The sequence below is a fragment of the Malaclemys terrapin genome, chromosome 2 (genome assembly GCF_027887155.1).
Source record: "Malaclemys terrapin pileata isolate rMalTer1 chromosome 2, rMalTer1.hap1, whole genome shotgun sequence".
Lineage (NCBI taxonomy): Eukaryota > Metazoa > Chordata > Testudines > Emydidae > Malaclemys > Malaclemys terrapin.
Window position 1 is genome coordinate 161424616 of NC_071506.1, and position 19699 is coordinate 161444314.

Consider the following 19699-nt stretch of genomic DNA (forward strand, 5'->3'; position numbering starts at 1 on the left):
TACTTAATCTGAATAGTCCCTCCAAGATGTGCTGGCTAACTATCCTGTGGGCGTTACCCCAGGAGCAAACATTTGAAATCCAGGTATAGAGTCAATATTCATAACTTCAAGTACAAAAATGATACATGCATACAGATAGCATAATCATAACCAGCAAATCATAATTTTTTCATAGACATTTTGTATGCCACATTTTGTACAAGATTTGTTGTGAATATATTAAAGTGGTTGCAATACTGATCTACATGGTCATATTTTAATCAGATAACATCACAGCTAGTACCCAATGTAAGGAACTCATTTGTTAAGGCAAGTCAGTGTGTTGTTCTGCTCTTTGTGACAGTCTGCATCCCTATGTTCACCCTTTTTACAAGACCATGATACATTTTGTACAAACTATGCCTTTGTGAGGTTTCATTTGAAAACTCATAATCTGCTAAACATTATTGTCCTGGTAAAATATGTGCGGCAACATTGCATATGAAGTCATAAAATTCTACTGTAAAAGACATGTTCTTAGTCTAGGGAAACAGCTTCAAACCAGTTCCCCACAGATAAAAGGCTAGCCAGCACCTCAGCCAGGTATCAGCATAATCAAATGGATTATCACCTTGTTAAACAGCCATTCTTTGGCAAGAAGAAAGGTGTAAGTGAGAAATGTATATCTTGGCAAACAGATTTGCTATCTCCTGAACCCCAGATGGAGATGATTCTCAAAAATACATAAATACCAGAACAGAGTCCCCAAATCACCTCTCTCCCTTCATTTCTATTCCTGGCATTAACAACACTTGGAAGACAAAGGAAGCATCATTGAACTGTGAGAAGAAACCAGCCAGACTGCTGTAAGCATGTGGTGAAAGAACTTTTTTGCTTTAAATTCACTTGGCTTGTTAAATTAGGTACTAGTTTGCATTTTACCTTATATTTCTTTGTAACCAGTTCTGATATTTATGCCTCATTACTTGTAATCACTTAAAACAACAAAACAAGTTTATTAACTACAGAAAGATAGATTTTATCTAAGCCAGTGAGTTTGGATTGAAGTGTTTGGAAAACTCCATTTGAGATAATAAGGCTTGTGCATATCATTTTCTATTAATAAAATGATGGACTATCTATGATCTTGTAGTGTCCAGAGGGAAAGAGCTAGGCAGTACAATACGCACATTTCTGGGGACAAGATTGGGACTGGGAATTTGCTGGTGTCTCTCTGCAATATAATTCAGAAGTGGCTGGCTAAAACACTCATATTACTCAGCTGTGAGTAATTTACATGCTATAGGCTGTGTGTGGTCAGGCCAGAAGTGATTGCTCTCATAGCAAACCAGTGTATAAGGCACCCCAGGTTGGAGGATTGAGGAGACACAGCTCTTCAACAGTCCAGACTGTACCCTGGGTAACGTCACACCCTTATTGCTGCAATGTTTCATGTTCCCCACACGACATTCACATTTTCTATTTTAAATACAGTGTACATAAATAACAGATAGAGATTCAGAGTACCTGTTATTTGAAACTATAATTAGTGCCATTAGAAACAGACAGATGACAAGTATTCCGGCTGAAACACTCAATATCTTATTATTTCACATTGATACTATTACAAACCTAAAGGAATTTCAAGACCTGTACCTTGTGTATTACTGAGCCACAAGTTGATTACTGGCTCTTCAGACACTATAAGAAATTTGCTTCCATCAGTATTTTCTTTTTGTCTCATGCGCAAAATTAGTTTCATTATATCAGATCTCACTTCAATAGTACTCACATTAAGAAAGGAAAAGAAAAGACGTATTGATTTACAGAACACAAAGCAAAAGGTTGCAAATAACCTTTAATGTAAAACTAAGACCAAAACTGAGATTAAAATTGAGAAGACATAAATAAAGCAAAATGTTAAAAACACTTCATGTATTTCAAAATCAAATGAAAGCTGAAGGTTTTAGTTTCCTACAAAGGTCACTTTGTTTTTGCAATAAACATATAAACAACAGTAAATGCATTGACTTCTATTTGCTGTCTTTCTTACAGAGATGACCTTTTATTATGATGTTTGTGCACCCATATACAAACTACTACCTCAGCATTTATTTAGGTGGATCTTCTTTCTCTCCATTTGCCATTTCTGTTGGAGTCCTTCCAGGCTCTGTTCTTGGCCTCCTCTTCTTCTTCTTCTTCTTCTTCTTCTTCTATGCATTTTCCTTGGGTGACGTTATGAGCTCCCAGGGGTTCAACTACCACATCTTTGCTGGCAATACCCATTTACACTTGTCCACTCTGGACCTATATCATGCAGTTCAGTCTCATTTCTATCATTGTCTCTTCAAAGTCCCATCCTGGATGGCTTGCTGTCAACTCAAACCCAAAATGATCAAAATCACATTCATAACAATAGAATAATAGAAATGTAGGACTTTCTTTCTAATCCATCTCTGCTACCTCCATTCTCCATTATGGCTGAAGACATTGCTATCATACCTGTTCCCTGGCCTGGAAGAAGGGAAAGAAGAGTATAAAGAAAGCTGAAGAAACAAATAAGATAGTCCTTTGATTTAATTTAGTCATTTGATTTCATTTTATAATATTCCTCTGACTGTAAAAGGGGAATTGACAGGAAGGGGAGAACATGATTACATGGCAGGAAAATGGAGGAATATACGTGAGCTGAATGCTGACTGAAGGGCAGAGCAGAAGAAAGTACCAGTATCACTCTCTCACTGTCTCTTTTTTTCCTGTTGGGGCACTAGTGGGGCACTGGCTGAGATGAGAATAGAACTCTGGAAAACGGATTGTTTTTCTGTGGAATATCTTTTGCTATTTTATTCTGTGAAATTCTGTGCCCCTATTTTCACATCTCAATGGAATTTGATTAAAAGGCTGTGTTTTAATTAAAACCACATGAAAATATCTTTTTCAAAATTTGGGTTTCAAACTTGAAAGACGTCCAACACAAAATAGGCTAATTTTCATGGAAAAGGCCCTATTTTCAAGCAGAAATTTGAGGAGCATATCAGATTTTTCAAAAGAATGGGACTCTTTTTTGAGTATGTAATGAAGTTAAAGACCCCTCAAATTCTGAGTAGTTTTTCTTTCCTTTGTGAATATTTTGCTTTTCATTGTGAACATTCTCTAAACCTTTTCCCAGACAGAGGGAATGAGTGGTGTGCCAGGGATGAAGTGCAGATGATGAAGTGAATTGCAAGAGAAAAAATAGGGGCTCATCTGGAAAAGTGGCAGGGGACATAGTGTATTTTCTCTGACTAATTTGAGATAATTGATGGAGTAAAGGGACATGCTGTGCATTGAAAAGAAACCCAGGTAAAAATAATCTGACGTGTTTCTCTCTTGTCTGAGTTCATTAATCCTTACTTACATAAAGGAAATGCAAGACAAAAGGAAGTAGATATAATTTTGAATCCATGGGTGTTTCCTGTCCTTGTGTGCTTTTCTATTAATAGAAAGAACTCCAGTCAGACTCTGCTTTGACCAGAACCACGCTTACTGAGGGCACGTCTATACTTACCGTAGATCGCTGCTGTGATGATTGATCCACCGGTGGTCAATTTAGCTGGCCTAGCAAAGACCCGTTAAATTGACCACAGATCGCTCTCCTGCCGACCCAGGTATGCCACCGGAATGAAAAGAATAAGGTAAGTCGACAGGAGAGTTTCTCCCATTGACCCAGCACGGTGTAGACACTGCAATAAATTGACCTAAGCTACGTTGACTCCAGCTACGTTATTCACATAGCTGGAGTTGCATAACTTAGGTCAACTTAACCCTGTAGTGTAGACCTGCCCTAAGAAAACTCTTTTTTCAATGTAGTGTCATTAGGCCCCTATGGTAGCCACTGAGGCCAACACATTTTTCAATTTTACACACTCTCTCTCCCTCTCTGCATCCACAACTTGCAAGACACAAACACATAGAGTAGCTATGATTCTTGCAGGGTGAAGCGCTCTGTACACTTTAGAAAAGGGTGAAATAACTTTTGGTGTATCTGACTGAGCAGCTACTTTTATGTGTAGTGCTCCTATCCACCCAGTTACCTACTTTAACACTAATCTCCTTATGAGTTTTGATGGACAGGCAGTGTGCAACTTCCTTCCCACATGAATTTATTTGGCAGTGCTGCCCCCCCCCCCCCGCTCCTTCCAGGCAGGGTCACCAGGGGATCTCAGAAGGAAAATTCTAACCACAGGGTAATCCCCACTTATTCATCAGATAGTTTAAGACTCCCAAGAAATAATACAAACATGCACAATAATATTATATTAAACAGGAAGTAAATATAACAGGGTAAAATAATACTCTCACAGTCACCGGTGCACATACTGATAATACACATGAATTTCCCCATTCACATGACCTGATATAGCGAGAGTAAAATTTAATGTCCCTTAACTCATGGCTTGAGGATGTTCTGAGAGTAGGAGGGTTCCCAAACAATTTCCCTATCTAATTAAAAAATGGTGCATTCACAACTCTGTGAATAGTCCTCAGGTTCAGAGATGAATCTGGACTCCTCAGTCACTGCAGAGGGGCTGACACTCCCGGCTGGTAGGCATGTTCTTCATGCAGGAGTCAGGCTGCTTCTGTTCCCAGGATTTCCTCTCGCCACAAAGGGGTACAGAGCTCAAAGTGCAAATTATAATATCTCTACTAAAAACCTAACTCTAATATCCACTACTCTGTAATTTGCTCAGATACTCTAGTGGACAAATTGGAGCACTGCAGCGGATGGCAATGAAAATGATTAGGGGGCTAGGGCACATGATTTATGAGGAGAGCCTGAGGGAACTGGGATTATTTAGCCTGAAGAAGAGAAGAATGAGGGGTGATTTGATAGTAGCCTTCAACTACCTGAAGGGGGGGTTCAAAAGAGGATGGAGCTAGGCTGTTCTCAGTGGTGGCAGATGACAGAACAAGGAGCAATGGTCTCAAGTTGCAGTGGGGGAGGTCAAGGTTGGATATTAGGAAAAACTATTTCACTAAGAGGGTGATGAAGCACTGGAATGGGTTACCTGGGGAGGTGGTGGAATCTCCATCCTCAGAAGTTTTTAAGGCCTGGCTTGATAAAGCCCTGCTGGGATGATTTAATTGGGGTTGGTCCTATTTTGAGCAGGGGGTTGGACTAGATGACCTCCTGAGGTCTCTTCCAACCCTAATCTTCTAGGATTCTACATTCACAGTAGGCAAACCTGAACTAGCAGCCAGAGCACACATGCCACATGGTAACTGATTTACCTAGGGAGCTGGGGGGATAACTCAGCCCTGATTGTGGGGCAGATTTCCCAACAAAATTCTATACACTGGGAGTCACCTTGAACAGGGAAAGGACCAGGTGTAAGACTATTGCTTCCAGGTCCCCAGACGACAGTTCTTACGGGGACCCTGTGTGCAGGTCTGGGACTCACAAGATCACCCACAGCAAGTCCTCCCCTTTCTGTGGCTGGGTCCATATCACAGGCACTGGGATGGGGAGGGGGGGGGGTTGGGGCGGGGTCTTTGGAGGAACATAAGAACAGCCATAATAGGTCAGACCAAAGGTCCATCTAGCTCAGTATCCTGTCTTCCGACAGTGGCCAATGTCAGGTGCCCCAGAGGGAATGAACAGAACAGATAATTGTTAGAAGAAAAAAGAGCAGGTTGACACAGAGGAGGATTGAGTAGATGGAATTGTTTATTGCTATATTTGTTCCCCTGGACCCAATTGTCCAGTAAGCACTGAATTAGTTACATCACACTCTTTTTGTCTAAGTTAGTATATACATGCCTACATCTGTTACAATGTTACCCGGGGTTCTTTCAACCCAAAGCTCTTGGTAACTTTACTCTGTGCGAGGAGGTGTCAGGAAATAAATCAGGGGAGACACAGCCGTCTGACCGATAGATGGCTGGCACAAACAGGACAACCAAGAGTGCTTTCACTTAAAGCTAAACTTTACTAATCTCAAGCACTTGCACACATCCGCAACAGGTTAGTAAAACACGAGTGACACAGCAGCAGGCTTCCAGTGGCCAAATCTTCCGTTTGCCGGTGGGAACCACAAGATGTATCCAGAGGGAGAGTCCAAAAGAGTCCCCAAATGAGTCCAACTATCTCAAGCTTTTTCCCCTTATTTATACATTAGTAATAGAATGACATGTCCCTTAAAGAAACCTTGTTAAGTAAGTGGTTTCAAGCAAGAGGTTCCTTCTGACTATTGATTAACCAGGTGTGGGTTTTCCAGAGTCTGCAGCTCTGAGACCCCAATAGACATTCCTGCTCTTTTTAAAATGCATGTATCAGCAACTTCAACACAATTCTTATCAGGAAGGATGCGGGGTCAAGCTGCCCTTTCAATGGCATCCAAAACCCCCTCCCCTCCTGCCTTGTTCAAGCCAAGATTGCTGAATGATCAATTTATAGCTTGCTGAATAGATTGCTTTTTAACAATAAGCCATAGTGATTTTAGGCACTTTACTGGTTTGCCAAAGTCTCCCCACACAGTAACACCACAAAAACACTTATTAACACTTCTAATTGGTCAGTCCAGCTCTTCTTCCCAGGTTTTATTTGTCAGTTTGACTCTTCCCCCTTCCTTTCTCACAGACAGGGCTTCTCCTCTGAACTCGCAAGCTGGTGCCTGTCCAAGCACCCTGCTATCCTTCCCTGAGTCAACAGGGTCCCTATTTCTTGAAATAATGTCTCTCCTTTCTTCTGCTTGATTGTCTCACAGACTCTGAGTTTGCCTTTGACCCCCCATCTTCTCAAAGATGGTGCCTCTACATGAATTACAAGCACACAAAGACCCGGGAACCCATGTAAAGCTCCTTGGAGGTTCCTACAAATCATAAATTCCTGTCATTCATGATATGTTCTTGAAGGCTTGCTTAAAATATATCTGACAGCTAAAAAACAAATCCTTAGGTTTTGACCAACCTGTTTTGCCAATTATTGCCATGGCACTTTGTGTCTTCTAGCGCAGATTATTCACCCTTAAAGTTAATTCTGATAGCTCTGACTTGGTTTCAGTTTTCCTTACAAAAATCTGTAATTGATTTAACTGATTTTCACTCATGTGAGCATCTCCTACCTATCTTGAAGAATTGTGATTTATGGTGACAAAGTTTCTTTGGTGGTGGGATATTACACAAAAGGGGCAAAGCTAATGATTAGAGATATCAGCGTGAGGGGTCTAAATAAGGAAATTGAGTTTCCATGCCTCTCTCTGACCTAAAGAAGCCCCCATCTTCCTCCACAAGGTTGGTCCCTCCAAAATCCAAAACAAAATATTAATATTTAATGCTTGTATTATAGTAGCTCCTAAAGACCTCATCTGAGATCTGGCCTCCATATGCTAGACACATAAGAGACTGATAGGGGATCTACCCCCACACAAGGCATGAACAGATAAAATAGGCCAATTATCCATATAGGCTGCACCTGGAGGAAAACCAAGGACTAATAAAGGCTAATTGCTGATGAAGTCCAACTGGGGGAGGAGCTGGGCTGGGCTTATAAAGAGAGGAAGTTGGTGATAAGAGGGTTGTGACGTTGCACTCCATATGATTTTTATGAAAATATGCTAATAAGTGTGACTATAATGTAACTGGAATATGCTTTCTCTTGTAAAGTATCATTACAAAGCTGATAATCTAATGAGTGTGTTCATCCTATTTGTATGAATGTATCATTCTTGTATCTGAAACTAGAAATATGAAATATAACTCTGACGTCCTACTGTAATTATGCAAAGTGTGGGCCATTAATGGTGGGTTGGAATCTTGATGGCTCCCATTACCCAGGACAATTGATGGTAGATGGCTCTGTTTACTTGCAAGCCTTCCTGTCACTCAGTCTGGGAAAAATGAAGGCTTGGTGTTCTTACAGGACATGTGTGTGACCATGTCACCTGGTACTGGAATCCATCTTAAACCTGGTACTTTTCCATTTAGAAGGAGGGGTGGGACCCAGAGAGACAAAAGATTCCTGCCTTGTGCCAAAGCTATATAAGGGGGTGGAACAGACAAAGAGTTGAAGAGTTCTTTTTCAGTGTCCAGGGCGCCAGTATAGGGCTGCATGAGCCAGGGCATTAGCGGGTAGGCTGGGTCCCCGAGGATGACTATAGGCATCTCCACATCCCCAACAGTTATTTTGTGGTCCGGGAAGTAAGTACCTTCCTGCAGCCGTCTAAACAGACCAGAGTTCCTGAAAACACGAGCGTCATGAACCTTGCCCGGCTATCCGACGTAGATGTTGGTAAAACGTCCCCTGTGGTCCACCAGTGCTTGCAGCACCATGGGAAAGTAGCCCTTTCGATTAATGTACTGGCTGGCCTGGTGGTCCGGTCCCAGGATAGGGATGTGAGTTCCATCTATGTCCCCACCGCAGTTTGGGAATCCCATCGCTGCAAAGCCATCTATGATCACCTCCATGTTTCCCAGGGTCACTACCTTTGACAACAGTACATCAACGATTGCCTTGGCTACTTGCATCACAACAACCCCCACAGTAGTTTTGCCCACGCCAAAGTGGTTCGCGACTGACCGGTAGCTGTCTGGCGTGGCAAGTTTCCAGAGGGCTATGGCCACTCGCTTCTGGACAGTCAGGGCTGCTCGCATCCGGGTGTCATTGCGCTTCAGGGCAGGGGACAGCAACTCACAAAGTTCAAGGAAAGTCCCCTTCCGCATGCAAAAGTTTCGCAGCCACTGGGATTCATCCCAGACCTGCAGCACTATGTGGTCCCACCAGTCCGTGCTTGTTTCCCGGGCCCAGAATCGCCGTTCCACAACATCCACATGACCCATTGCCACCGTGATGTCCTCGGCGCTGGGTCTCGTGCTTTCTGACAGGTCTGTGCTACTCTCAGACTTCAGGCCCTCACCGCGGTGCCGTAGCCTCCTCACCTGGTTTATCTGCATCTGCCTCTGGGAAAGGTGGATGATAAGCTGCGAGGCGTTGACAACGGCCACAACTGCAGCGATGGTCGCAGCGGGCTCCATGCTCGCAGTGCACTTCAGACAGACTCTCCTCCAAAAGAACATGATGGAAACAGTAATTAACAGAAACGTATTTTTTATTAGCAACTACACATGAAACTGGGGGGTGAAACTTGGACGGGGGCTTGTGTGAGGCGGGAAGGAAAGGACTTGTCAAATTTTGGGGAATGAGAGCCTTCTACTACTAGAGCAGTCTGCAGGGGTGAAGTGAGAGTTTGCACGGACTCTGCCACCCCTCCTTCTTTGGAGTTTGGGTGAGGGGGGTATGGGACTTGGTGGCGGGGGAGGGCGGTTACAGATATACTGCAGCGGGGCTCTGTCCTCCTGCCTCCGTTCCTGCAGAACATCCACAAGGCGCCGGAGCGTGTCCGTTTGCTCCCTCATTAGTCCAAGCAGTGTTTGAGTCACCTGCTGGTCTTCCTGTCGCCACCTCTCCTCCCGTTCCATGTGTGATCGGTGCATTTGGGACAAGTTCTCCCTCCACTGGGTCTGCTGTGCTGCCTGGGCTCAGGAGCAGCCCATAAGTTCCGAGAACATGTCCTCCCGTGTCCTCTTCTTCCTACGCCTAATCTGCGCTAGCCTCTGGGAGTGTGATGCCAGGCCAGGTTGTGAGACAGTCGCAGCTGTGGCTGTGGGAATGGGAAAAAGGGAGTGAATTCCTCAGAAAGATAAATGTAGTTGTGAACAAAGAACATAGTCTTTCTCTGTGAACAAGACCATGCACAGCACCTATCACATGCGCACTCAGGACAAGGTCGAATTCTCGGCCTTCGCATTCAGTGCCTGGGGTCTTGCACTGCAGATCTGAGAAGCGGGGCAGGACACCGGAATTTGTGTAGCGGGCAGACATGGTAAGCCGTAGACTTGTGGCAGCTTAAAACTTAAAATAGTAGCACTGGCCTCCTTTCACATTGAAAGCAATGCCAGTCCCTGCTGCCAGCAATCCGGCAAGCAGGAACTCTGCCCCTGTCCCACCCCCTCGCGGCTGTCCCAGGGAAAGATCCCTGTATGCTGCCCCTCTCCTGCCTCCACCGCGTGGCTGCAAACCGGCGGTTACAGTTCTGTAAAGGAACGGGCAAGCAGTCCCAATACTAACATTCCCCTACCTAATTCAAAGCAGGTCACCATGAGCGACATCACCCTGATGAGGATCTCAGACACTGATAAAGAAAGAATGCTTCGGGAAAGCCTGCAAAGACCAGGGCCGTATGCCGCCATGCTCTGCAGGGCAATGATCCCGGAGTACTTGTCTCCTGGTGCGGAAACGTTTCATACCATGGAGGACCCAATAAGGCCGCTCTCCCCAGGAACCTGATGCAAAGGCTTTCCAATTACCTCCAGGAGAGCTTCCTCGAGATGTCCAAGGAGGATTTCTGCTCTATCCCCGGACATATAGACCGCATTTTTCTGTAGCTGCACTGGCAGGGATTAAACAGTAGAGCAGCTTGGGCAGAACAATCATGCTAAACCGGACATTGTTAGATTTTTTTTCAATAGTTGCACTGCCCAGGACTGAAACGTTAAGCGCCTAGGGCAAACTAATCATGAGAAACCCATTGTTGTTATTCTTAATATTCCTGTTCTGTTAAAAATAAATGTTTAGATGTTTAAAACACTTACTGGCTGATCCTTCCCCAGATTCTGTGTCCGGGTTAACGGCTGGGGACAGTTGGTAGGGGATCTCTGTAGGGGTGATGAAGAGATCCTGGCTGTCGGGGAAATCAGCGTTGTAAGCGCTGTCGACTGCCTCGTCCTCCTCATCTTCCCCGTCCGCTAACATGTCCGAGGAACCGGCCGTGGACAATATCCCATCCTCAGAGTCCACGGTCAGTGGTGGGGTAGTGGTGGCGGCCGCACCTAGGATGGAATGCAGTGCCTCGTAGAAACGGGATGTCTGGGGCTGGGATCCGGAGCGTCCATTTGCCTCTTTGGTCTTCTCGTAGCCTTGTCTCAGCTCCTTGATTTTCACGCGGCACTGCGTTGCATCCCGGCTGTATCCTCTCTCTGCTATGGCTTTAGAGATCTTCTCGTAGATCTTTGCATTCCGTCTTTTGGAGCGCAGCTCGGAAAGCACGGACTCATCGCCCCACACAGCGATCAGATCCAAGACTTCCCGATCAGTCCATGCTGGGGCCCTCTTTCTATTCTGAGATTGCACGGCCATCTCTGCTGGAGAGCTCTGCATCGTTGCCAGTGCTGCTGAGCTCGCCACGATGTCCAAACAGGAAATGAGATTCAAACTGGCCAGACAGGAAAAGGAATTCAAATTTTCCCGGGGCTTTTCCTGTGTGGCTGGTCAGAGCATCCGAGCTCGGACTGCTGTCCAGAGCGTCAACAGAGTGGTGCACTGTGCGATAGCTCCCGGAGCTATTACCGTCGATTTCCATCCACACCCAGCCTAATTTGACATGGCCATGTCGAATTTAGCGCTACTCCCCTCGTTGGAGAGGAGTACAGAAGTCGAATTTAAGAGACCTCTATGTCGAACTAAATAGCTTCGTGGTGTGGACGGGTGCAGGGTTAATTCGATGTAATGGCACTAACTTCGACATAAACGCCTAGTGTAGACCAGGCCTAAGACTTGGTCTATACTACAGCGCTAGATCAACATAAGGCAGCTTATGTCGACCTAACTATGTCAGTGTCTACACTACAGCCTTGCTCCCACCGATGTAAGCGTCCTACTACATCAACATAATAACTCCACCTCCACAAGAGGTGTAGGGCTTATGTCAGTGTAGTTAGGGTGACACAGTGTCTGTGTAGACTCTGCGTTCCTTACATTGGCTGTCAGCTGTCTTGTCAATTTCAGAGCCTTGAAATTGACAAGAAAGCTGGTTCCCCAGCCAGGCTGCTGCCAGGTCTCCACTCCAAGCTGGGTTGCCACCCAGGTCCTTGCTCCCCACAGGGAGTGCAGCAGCTGACAGGATTCTGGGTGTGAATCTCTCCCCTGGAGGTGAGGGGCCCCAGGCAGCTGCCCCACAGCTCCCTGCTGGGAAAGGGGAGGCAAGAAGCCCAGGAGGCAGCTTGTGAGGAATTGAGAGCCCGGAATTGAGAGGGTGAAAGCACTCTTGGTGAGGATGCACACCACCGATAGAAGGAGGGTAATGTAGGCATCAGCCACTGCAGTAATTACTAACAAAGGTTGTCTTTAGATTGCAGTGTAGACATTACCCCTAAATTATAAACTAATTTATTGTGGGCTTCATAGAAGCAATAGGTTGGTGAAAACCATTGTATCCCATGGTGTTATCTTACTTTATTCCAGAGTACTGGGGAGGAAAGAAAGGTTGGGTTTTGAAGCAGGTAGGTAATATTAACACATCCAGGCTCTGGTAGACAAAGGGGGAGAGCAAATTTCAAAACCAAGTATCTTTCATGGAGGACATCATGCCATCAGCCTCCTCTCTTTTAAAACAAGTGGGTTTAGCTGATGATTATCTCTGCTGTTTGCCATTGTGGTAGTATCACACAGGTAAGAGGGGGTGGTTAAAAGCTATACCTTGAGATTCTGGTATTATTGTGTAATGCATCTTATTTAATGGAAAATAGCAGGGAGCCTTTGAAAGATCTGGACAACTAACCTAGCAAGATGAAAACTAGTGGAAGGAATAAAATCCATGGGAAGGATTTCCTTTCCCCTCCTACTATGGCTCCTTGCAGCAGTATAAAGGTGATGGATAAGCCCCAGATTCAACTCTGTAGAATTCCCCCAGTGCAAAAAGAAAGCAAGAGACATCTTCCACAAACCACAATGTAGGGGGCATGCTGTGGGTGAGGCCAACTGTGGGTTTGCAATGGATCCAGCCAGGGCCAGAGTAAGTCATAGACACTATGGCTGAGATCCACAAAGGGATTTAGGTGCTGTCACATTCATCATACCATTGCCTAATTCTTAGGCTCCTAGAAAATCACATGAACAATGCTGCAATCCACAAAGCCTGAGTTAGGCACCTAATCTTCCTATAAAATGAATGGGGAGAAATCCACAAAGCCAGCACATTAGGCAGGGAAACACCAAAGAGAGCCAGTGGGATACACTGTCTAAAGGACTGTGTGCTAAGCCCCACCCTTCTCGTGGAGATAGGAGCCCAAGTCTAGACTGCTGGCAGGTGCCTATGTTTACTTGTGATCCACAACTGGGAACAACTGAGACAGATATTGCACCTGATGGATAGAGGCATACCTGAGACGTTATGAATGCCCAAGAGAGCATATGTATGAGACGTGGAAAGACTATAGTGATTGAAAATAGACGGAGACACCACAGCCTCATGAAATCTCAGCCTAACCTTTGGAAAAGGTCAGAACACAACTATTCACTTTTAATGGAACTACAGGGTCACAGTAGATTACAGTAGATTACCATTCCAATGTTGGGAAGGTGGACTATGAGGGAGGGGGGACTATGATAGGGCGTAGTTCTGCTCCTGTCTTCTTTGATATAGAAATTGCACCAACTTCACCAGGTGTGCACTCAGTGAACTTTTATTTCAAGTTCCCTCCACTACAGTCCCCATACAAGTGTCTATTTACAATATCTATAGTGCTTTTAGGCTCTCTCCTCAGGACCTGGGGGGACTAGAGGTCTCCCTTCTCTGAAGCTCCCCACCCTCTCTGCCCCTTCCCCCTGCCTCCCGGCACTTCCTTCCTGGGCTTCTTTATCAGACTTGGGCTGATGGACTATGTGATAAATGAAGGGGGGGATGGGTGGGAATTGCTCTCTTTTATGGACAACCAGCCAGCCAGTAGCTATAAAATCTTTCTTAGTAGCTGTTCTCTAAATGCTCTACCTGTAAAAGGTTAAAAAGTCTCATTGCTATGCATTGGTAAAAATAAGTGAGTGAGAACCTGGCCAAAAGGCCCAGTGGGAAGGCTAGAACTTTTAAAAATTGAAACAAGACTCCCCTTTTGTCTGTCTGTTGTTGTTCTCACGGGGAGAGTGGACAGGGCAGAGTTAAGCTGTAAGAAGCTTGGGCCAGGTCTGAAAAATCATCAGTATCATACCTAGAAACTACTTATTATGTAAGTAGATCAGGAAATGTCTAGGAAGATGCAATTAGGTTTATCTCTTTTTATTTCTTTATGGCTTGTGGACTCCTCTGTGCTAATCCAGGTGCTTTTGTTTTGCTTGTAACCTTTAAGCTGGACCTCAAGTAAGCTATTTGTGGTGCTTAATCCTTGTAGTTGCTCTTTTAAAATCTAGCAGTAGCCTGAGTTCCCAGATGTATTTTCTTTCTTTTTTTTATTAATAAAATTTACCTTTTTTAGGAACAGAATTAGATTTTTGTGTCTTAAGAGGTTTGTGCACGTTGTTTAATTAGCCGGTGGAAACAGATTATTTCCCCCCCTTTTTTTCTCAGCTCTTCCCCTGGGGTGGGGGAGGGGTGAAAGGGCTTGAGGGTACCCCACAGGAAGGAATTCCCAAGTGTGCTTTCCTGGGCTCTCAAAGGGGTTCTGTACTTGGATGGTGGTAGCATCTACTAATACAAGGTCAGAGAAAAGCTGTAACCTTGGGAGTTTAATACAAGCCTGGAGTGGCCAGTATTAATTTTTAGAATCCTTGCGGGCCCCCTCCTTCTGCACTCTAAGTGCCAAAGTGGAGAATTAGCCTTGACAGCCTAACTGAATTTTTATCCCACTCAGCCAGCCAGCCTGATTAGATAAATACCCCAATCACCTTCTTCTAAGAAACTCTGGGGAGTGCACGCTCAGATGTTCATTCCTTGCACTCTGTCACAGGGATACTTGGGCAAATGCTGTTATCAGGAAACTGAAGGTGCATTTTATAAGGTATGAGATACCTGACATGCTGTGCTCCAGCAAACAACCACAATACATTACTTGGATAACAATTGCTTATTTCTTCAGGCCACCCTTTAATTATAAATTATTTTAGGATCCCCAATGATTCATCTTTCTCCATTTCCCCTCTTATTTGTTGCAGTTTCCTGTTAGCTATGGAAATTGATTTTACAATCAGAGCTACACAGGCTTGCATCTCTATCTCTAAAGACTTCTCTGGTTTCCTAGTGGGAGTCACTGCTTAGGAAACTGAAACTGCATGAACATGAATTTACCAGGCATGTAGGTCACAACCAAATCATACTTTGGTAGCTTTATCATCATTCTATGAATCCTTAAGGTACAGTCATTTAGTGGCATAGGCACCAATCCTTAAGGTACAGTCATTTAGTGGCATAGCCCCACGCTCCTGCCCCTGGCCCCATCCCGACTCCGCCCACTCCCTGCCCCTATTGGATCCCTCCCCAAATCCCCACCCTGTCCCCGCCTCTTCCCCAAGAGTGCTGCGTTCCTCCTCCTCTCCCCTCCCTCAGAGGCTTGTTGCGTGAAACAGCTGTTTCGCTGCGCAAGCGCTGGGAGGGAGGGGGGAGAAGCAGGACACGGCGGCCCGCTCAGGGGAGGAGGTGGAGCGGAGGCAGAGGTGATCTGGGGCGGGTCAGGGAGCTGCCAGTGGGGGCTCCACACCCACCGATTTTTCCAGCACCAGAGCACCCATGGAGTCTGCGCCTATGTTTAGCGCTTTGCTAAATAACTCTATCAGGGGGTTGTGGTCTGTTTCTACTTCCACTGTCTATCCATAAATATACTGATAGATTCTCTCACAGGCAAATAATATTCCTAAAAGCTCCTTTTCAATCTATGTATATCTGATTTCTGCCTCAGACAGTGATTTGGATGCATACGGCACTGGTTGCCAACAATCCTCATGCTTCTGTAAAAATCACTGCACCTAATCCAGACTGTGAAGCATCGGCTGAAATTTTAATAGGCCTTCCTGGAGCATAGAACTTCAACACTTGTTCTTGTATCAGTTCTTGTTTTAAACTTTCCTGTGATTCCTTCTGTTCTGCATCCCAGCATCATTCATTTTTATTCTCTAGAAGATTTCTCAAAGCTGCTGTTTGGTAAATAGATTAGATATAAATTTTCCAAGATATTTCCAGGAACTGTTGGACATGTTTCTTTGACTGCGGATGTGGCACCACTTCAATGTCTCAAATGCCACTTCTTGCTAGCAAGTTAAAGAAATATGGATTGGATGAATGGACTATAAGGTGGATAGAAAGCTGGCTAGATCATTGGGCTCAACAGGTAGTGATCAACGACTCGATGTCTAGTTGGCAGCCGGTATCAAGCGGAGTGCCCCAGGGGTTGGTCCTGGGGCCGGTTTTGTTCAACATCTTCATTAATGATCTGGATAATGGGATGGAGTTCGTGATGATGCTAAGCTGTGGGGAGAGGTAGACACTCTGGAGGGTGGGGATAGGGTCCAGAGTGACCTAAACAAATTGGAGGATTGGACCAAAAGAAATCTGATGAGGTTCAACAAGGACAAGTGCAGAGTCCTGCACTTAGGACAGAAGAATCCTATGCACTGCTACAGCCTGGGGACTGACTGGCTAGGAGGCAGTTCCGCAGAAAAGGACCTGGAGGTTACACTGGACGAAAAGCTGGATATGAGTCAATGGTGTGCCCTTGTTGCCAAGAAGGCTAATGGCATATTGGGATGAATTAGTAGGAGCATTGTCATCAGATCAAGGGAAGTGATTATTCCCATCTATTTGGCAATGGTGAGGCCACATCTGGAGTATTGCATCCAGGTTTGGGCCCCCCACTATAGAAAGGATGTGGACAAATTGGAGAGTCCAGCAGAGGGCAATGAAAATGATTAGGGTGCTGGGCACATGACTTATGAGGAAAGGCTGAGGGAACTGGGCTTATTTAATTTGCAGAAGAGAAGAGTGAGGGGGGATCTGATAGCAGCCTTCAACTACCTGAAGGGGGGTTCCAAAGAGGATGGAGCTAGGCTGTTCTCAGTGGTGTGTTGTAGCCACCAAGCAAAGTATTAACAACTTCAACAGAACTTTATTTACAGTGGAAGTCTCTTTTCCAAGCTGTAGCTACACACTCTGTAACTCTCCCAGCCTCCTTAACTTCTCCCCCCTCCTTCCTGTTTCCTGTCCTTTCAGACTCCCAACAGCCAGTGCTCCCAGTTCTAATAATCACATGCAGCATCTAAACACCACATTCCCTCCTCTCTTAAGAAACTTTCCAAATTAAAATAAACATTGTTGTTCTAACCACAGGAACAAATATGAAAGAAGACACTATACTGTTGGCAGGAATATTACACTGAAAACACTGAAGATACTACATAACATAGTCTTTAATCCAGGCAGGTGGTCGTCTGAATCTGACAGGCCATCTCTCAAGCCCCAGTTCCAGTGCAATGTTTTGTTGTGTTGGTTCTACAGTGGAGTCATCCAATGCAGACTGGGTGTTGATATAATCTCCTCTTGGTGCATAGGCAGGTGGAAGATAAGAAGCATTCCATACCCGCCCATCAGAAAGTCGATAGGTGTAAGGTCCCTTCTTCTCTATGATTTTAAGAGGAGCTGTGAATTTATGGTCCCCTTTGCATAAGATTCCAGGTTTTCGTATTCTAACAAAGGAACCACACTCAAACTTTGGTTCCTTAGCACCCCGCTGTTTGTCTGTGAAAGACTTAGACTTTGCTTGGTTCTGTTCAACTGTCTTTCTCACATCATCCTTGTTTGGGGCATCAGGTCATGCCTTTAACAATCCAGCAATGTTCAGTTTAGTAGTCATCTGTTTCCCATGAAGTAACTCTGCGGGTGATCTTTGCATTATGGCATGTCGTGTAGCCCGGTATGCTTACAAGAAATCAGTAGTGAAGGATATTCACAATCGCCCTTCCAGTTTAGCTGTTTGCAAACTCTCTTTCAAACTTCTGTTAAACCGTTCGATTTCCCCACTGGCTTGAGGGTAATATAGGGATGACCTCCTGTGTAAAATGTTCCTCTCTGCTAGAAAAGTTTCAAACTCCAGGGAAGTAAATTGACTACCATTATCTGAAACAAGTTTTTTGGGGTTACCTTCCCGACTAAAAAATGAAGAGAGGAACTTAATTACTATAGCAGAACAAATTTGCAATGTAAACGCTACCTCCGGCCATTTGCTGAAATAGTCTATTAAAGTGATGGCATAATTACAGTCAATTGGAGCAGTATCAAAGGGTCCTACAATGTCAATCGCCACTTTTTCCCATGCAGATTCAGAAAGAGGAAAAGGCTGTAATGGAGGGATACATGTCACTGCTGTCTTATCATGCATTTGGCAAGTGATACAGGATTTTATGAGTGCTTCAGTTTGAGAGTCCATCCCTGGCCACCAATACAGATCCCGTAGTCCTTGTTTGGTTCTGACAATTCCTTGATGAGTATCGTGTGCCAGATGTATGAGTTTTGACTGTAATTCTTCTGGCACAAGTAGCCGGTGTGTACCTCGTAGCACACAGCCATCGAGCAAAGAAAGTTCATCCTGAACTCTAAAATAAGGCAGCAAAACTGGGTAAAGGTTTTTAGGGTTATTGGGCCATCTCTTTGTCAGAAATTCCCGTAATTTTTGTTGAATTGGACATGCTGAACAAGCAGCTTGAAATTGTTCTATTGTAACTGCAGTAAGAGTGCTTGTAATAAGCGCAACTACTACATCCTCATCCTCCGGTGGACCATCTGGTGAAGGCAAAGGCAGGCGAGAAAGGCAATCAGCTACCACATTTTGGTTTCCAGGCTTATATTCCAGTTCATAATTGAAAGAAAGTAATCTTGCAGACCATCTAGCAATACGATATCCTGCTCTTCCCAGTCCTTTCATGGTGAGCAATGTCATCAAAGGGCTGTGGTTTGTGCAAAACTTGAACGTGTGGCCCCACAGGTAAGTTCTCCATTTTTCAGTAGCCCAGACACAGGCAAGTGCTTCTTTTTCAACTGTAGAATATTTTCTCTCAGCATTACTTAGTGTCCTTGAAGCAAATGCAACAATCCTTTCTGTGTTGTCCTCATGAAGTTGTGTGAGGACAGCCCCAAGTCCATAATCCGAAGCATCAGTAGTTACAATTGTGGGCAATGCGGGACTGAATAATGCAAGTACTGGACTATGTACAATCAAGTTTTTCACCCTTTCGAAACTAACTTGTTCATCCGTTGTCCACACTAAGGTTGAACTTCTCCATAGTAATTCTCGTAACGGTTCAATGACAGAAGCATAATTGGGAATGAATTTTGCATACGAGGAGGTAAGACCCAAAAAGGAACGTAAGATTTGCAAATCTGTTGGAGGAGGAGCATTTGAAATTGCCAGGATATGCTCTGGATCAGGTTTTAGTCCAGCCTGTGAAATTGTATGCCCCAGAAAGGAGAGTTCAGTTTGTCTAAATTTGCATCCTATTGAGCTTGAGGCCTGCTTTGCTGATGCAGTTTAGTACAGACTGCAGGTTATTTTCATGCTCCTCGGTAGTATTTCCAAACACAATAATATCATCCAAATAGCACTGAAATCCATGTTGATTCTTCAGAATCAATGACATCATTTTTTGGAAGGCACTTGGGGCTGATGCGAGACCGTATGGAACACGTTTAAAACGAAATAGTCCCTCATATGTAATAAATGCTGTGAGGTCTCTGCTATCTTCATGCAACATAACCTTGTGGTATGCGCTCTGCAAATCAAGAATAGAAAACATCTTTGCTCCACGGAGTTCTGCAAATACTTTCTCTATGTGAGGAAGAGGATGGCTGTCAATCACAATAGCTTTATTGGGCTCCCTTAAGTCCACACAAAGGCGAATGTCTCCACCCTTCTTCTGCATCACTACTATAGGTGA